The sequence below is a fragment of the Apium graveolens genome, chromosome 1 (genome assembly GCF_009905375.1).
Source record: "Apium graveolens cultivar Ventura chromosome 1, ASM990537v1, whole genome shotgun sequence".
Classification (NCBI taxonomy): domain Eukaryota; kingdom Viridiplantae; phylum Streptophyta; class Magnoliopsida; order Apiales; family Apiaceae; genus Apium; species Apium graveolens.
The window spans coordinates 144470070-144474901 of record NC_133647.1 but is presented as its reverse complement, the minus strand read 5'-3'; the positions used below and the strand labels follow the sequence as shown (position 1 = coordinate 144474901).

At 35.7% G+C, this 4832-nt stretch overlaps 1 non-coding gene across 1 annotated transcript; it reads left to right on the top strand.

Annotated features, from left to right (window-relative positions):
* Positions 1–444: 444 nt before the first annotated feature.
* On the top strand, positions 445–551 carry LOC141679645 (small nucleolar RNA R71). Its single transcript, XR_012558150.1, has one exon. It is a non-coding gene; the product is annotated as a small nucleolar RNA R71 (small nucleolar RNA).
* The last annotated feature ends 4281 nt before the right edge of the window (positions 552–4832 follow it).

Here is a 4832-nt window from a genome sequence, read left to right as displayed (position 1 = left end):
CCCCAACCGAAATTTGGATGATTTCTGTTATTAGGATGATAGGTCACTGGCACAGGCTACTGTTGTCGCTGATAATTATTCACATACTGAACAGATTCGTTGACAAGAGAACACTGATCCGTAGCATGAGAACCTGCACAAAGCTCACAAACCATAGCTATTTGATTAACTCCATATGTAGCTAGAGAATCAACCTTCATTGATAGCGCTTGAAGCTGAGCTGCAATAGCGGTGGCTGCATCAACTTCTAGAATACCTGCTACCTTACCTGACGTCATCCTCTGAGTTGGGTTTTGATGCTCATTTGCAGCCATAGTCTCTATAAGATTATACGCCTCAGTATAGCTTTTAGCCCATAAGGCGCCTCCAGCTGCTGCATCGAGCATGGGCCGAGATTGGGCCCCCAAACCATTATAGAAACCAGTGATCACCATCCAATCAGGCATTCCATGATGTGGACATTTTCTCAACATTTCCTTGTAGCGTTCCCAAGCCTCGCACATAGATTCTGTAGGTTGCTGCGCAAACTGAGTAAGAGCACTCCTCATAGCAGCAGTCTTTGCCATCGGATAAAACTTCACCAGAAACTTTTGCGTAAGATCTTGCCACGTAGTGATGGACCCAGCTGGTTCAGAATGTAACCAGTCTTTCGCCTTGTCCCTCAGTGGGAATGGGAAAAGCCTCAACTTGATAGCCTCATCAGTCACGCCATTATACTTAAAAGTGCTGCAGATCTCGACAAAATTCCTTATGTGCATGTTGGGGTCTTCAGTCGCTGCTCCTTCAAAAGAAACAGAATTCTGCACCATCTGAATAGTGCCCGGCTTGATTTCAAAGGTGTTAGCTTGAATAGTCGGATGAAGAATGCTTGACTGAATGTCATCAATTTTTGGCCGAGAAAAATCCATAAGAGCTGGATCAGCTTGAACAATACGATCACCCATGTTTACTGGTTCTTTTCGCTCAGTTCCTGAATCCGAATCTTCAAAATCTAACTTCTCCGGAATATCAAGAACTTCGTCTGTCTCCTCAGCTGTATCTAAAGTCCTCTTGCGAGTACGAGAACGAGTTTGCATAAACGCTTTCTAAAGTACCTGAAACACAACCGGAAACAATAAGTAACTACTACGTCCTAATCACTGAGTCCTAATGACCAGTGATGGTAAGTACATAAACTAAACAAATACGCCGAGTCCCCGGCAGCGGCGCCAAAAACTTGTTAGAGCGAAAACACACGCTAATATTCACGCAAGTATACGCGTTCGCAAGTAATATATAATACTTTCTAGTTCGTTCCCACAGAGACTCAGACTAATTTATTGTCTAATTAAACTCACTCACCAATGTATGATTACTTCTCAATGTTAAGACACTAACACTTAGAATTGTTGACTAAATATTAACTACAATTAACTACTTAATTAATCACTTAATTAACACTTTAAATTATCAATAATAAAACACTCATGAGATCACAAAAACTCTCTACAACTTTTCTCCATGACTAAATTGTGTGTCAGTTGAGTGAGTTACCTCTTCATTTGTGCCTATAAATACTCCACCTTTGTCATTTCTTTTTTCTTTACGCAATTGCAAACACAAAAACTCTCTACAACTTTTCTCCAAGACGAATTTGGGAGCTTTTTTCTTTGAAGCCGCCTTATTTCTCCTGCTTCCTTGTAAGTTTTCGGACTTTTCTTCGTTCTCTTCTTTTTCGTGATTATTTAACAAATATTTGTAGTCTGAGTTCTTAGAATGCATGCATGTTCAAGCATCTGAATCAGTTTACTTTTGTTGTGTCGAGTTTTGGTGAATCGAACAGGTTGTTGTTTATTGTTTTGATTTACAATTTTTGTGTTTGCATAGAAACAGTTGATGCTTGTAGTGAATCTGGGTTCGTGTTTTGGTGTCTGTATTTGCACGAATAAGAGGTTTAATTTATGCAAAAATCTGGGCTTCTTCTTTGTTTTTGTGACTGTTCGTGACATGTGTTGTAGGCGTATATATGTATGTATAGGTTGTGTGATGTACTTTGGTGTTTTGATTTTGAGGTTAACTGTTTTCGAGTAGCTTTTTTGTTTCTTTCTTTTTCCTTTTCTTCCCGAAATGGCATAGACTCCGGGGTTATATGGTTATGAAGGGTAGAAGGAAATAATTGGCTAACCTAAAACGTAGACCTGACCGTCCCCATTTTGGATTTCCCGAACATTCTTCGAGTGACCCTTCCCCGGAACCAGAAAATATGTCTCCCCGTCGCCAAGCTGTAGTTGAGGAGTTGCCTACCTTCCTTTTAAACCACGATTACTGTAATATCCGGGATATATCGTGTAATTATTTTTGCTATTAAATAAATATTATGTGTGTTCAGTATCTATTCTATGAATTAACTGTCAAGTGTTATCGGTGTTTGGATATTTAAAAATATTATTAATTGAGTATTTTAATTTTTATATGTCCAAAGTAAAATATAGATAATTGTCATATCTTCCTAATTATTTTTATGTTAATTTATGGATTTATAAGGATCATATGAAATTTACAAAATCTTTTTCCGAGCATTTAAAATCTATTTTATAAAAACGGGAACCAACCGACGTCATCCGTTGTTACGTTTTTGGAACCCGAAACTCTTCCGAGAACTCCTTCCTAACCTAATTGTAATATTCCGAGCATATTCCAAGTTTCGACTTTTTCGATCCGGCGTACGGTTTGTTCTGCGTGGGTCCCGGCGCAACATTTTCGATACAATATTCGTTTCGGTAAATCAATAAAACCCGTATTTTCGATAAACAGGAGCTTTTTATTAAACTATCCCAATTATCACCTCGTAGTACGTGTAACCAGGCGCTGAGATCAAGACCGCAGTACAAATTGTACTGGTTTGGATAATTATTCCGAAAACCGATACCGTTTGGATCAGTTTTTATAAATAAACGTACCGTTTTATATCCGGAATGATCCAAGGGGATACTAATTTTCCGTAATTATAAATATCCTTTTCCTGTATTTTATTTCGTATCAAAATCATTTGCAGACAGATAATTATATAATTTACAGAGAAAAATCATATATTCATAAATCTTTCTGAGAATCAAACTACTATTTGGAGGTGTTATTGAAATCTGCTCGGGAAGTTCTAGTAACCAAAACGGAGGTTTTGAAGGGTACTATCAGATTATACAAGTTTCAGAACTGCAGAATCAAAGGTTGATTTTATATAAATTTATTTATTTTCGAATTATGTTTATTAAAAATATAAATTTTTGTTCGGATGATTGTTTGTATGATTTGATGCTTGCATGTTATAGAGCTTGTTTTCCTGATGATTTTCATATGTCATACGTCTGATTTGGAGTTCAATAACATGCTTAAAAGTGGGTTTAATTTTCGAATTTCAAAATTAGGGTTTATAACCCGTATGAATGTTTTCAATTGAAATTTGGGGGTTTTTGATTTAGGGGTTATTAGCTGTTGATTTATAATGGGTTGTGTTCCTTATGAAATTTGCAATCGATTGATATATAGCTCGTTGACAGAGGATTAGTGAATCCAAGGGAGTTGTATTTTGAAGTTTTCCGATGTTCGCCGGAAACCGGCGATGTTCTTGGCCAATTTCCGACCAAGTCTGGGGTTATTGGTGAATTTTGATTGCAGATATAGATTCCTGGTATTGTGTAGTATTGATCAGGAGCTTGTGGTGGTGGGAGGATGCCGGAGTCGAGTTCTCCGGCCACCCCCGACGTTTTCCGGCGACTGGACTGCAAAATTGCAATTTGGTCCCTGTAGTTTTAAAAACGATACAGTTAGGTCCCTGAAGTTTCCAGACTTTGCAAAAAGTGGATTCCTGTTTTAAAAATGTTTAAAAATCATATTTCCTATTTATTTTTATTATAAAAATTCATTTTTAATTTCTGAAAATTCTAAAAATTAGTATTTTAATTCCGAAAATTATTTTTAATTCAGAAATAAATCTGAATTAATTAGTTAATTAATTTCAGTTAATTTTTAATTGATTAATTGATCAATTAATTTGAAAATTAATTGATTAATTAATTTAATTAATTATTAATTGATTTTAGTTAATTATTTAGTTAGATTTAATTATTTAAAAATGATTTAAAAATTCCGAAAAATAGTTTCGAGCTTTAAAATATTATTCTAAATTATTTCTAAGGCTCGATAATTATTATAAAATTGTTTCGAAGCCAGAATTGGCCAACCGAACCCTGTTTATTAACCCGAAATTGATCCAACGACCCGTTTTAATTCCGAAAAATGTTTTAAAAATCATTTTAAATACCAGAAAGCCTATTTATGACCCGAGACTATTTTATAAATGACATGTCATTGATTATGTGATGTATTATGTGTTATACGTGACTTGTTGATTGATTATCGGTCTATATATTCGGTATTTACTTGATTATTGTGTAACTTTCAATCCGTTAATCGGATTTGGGTGAAACGAAGGGTAGATAAAAGTATGTGTTGAATAGAATTCTATGAGTCAATTATTGATAGATATTTATGATATGTGAGCAGAAGAGGCAAGATGTAGGAAGGGGAAACAGGTAGTTGAGGAGTAAGACGATTGTGATTGGAAGTGAGTGCAGTGTAGTAAGCTAATACCAGGCAAGTGTTCTGAACTTTCTCGAGATACTGTAATACTTGATAGTCTTGTTGATATTGCAAGTGCTTTGTGGCACTGAAACCCAAACCCCGATTCCAGTTATTATTCTTGAGCCATGAACTTTATTCTTTCTAAGCCATTGACTCTTGTATACCCAAAAACGAACCATAAATCTACGATACTACTCCACAAATATATACAA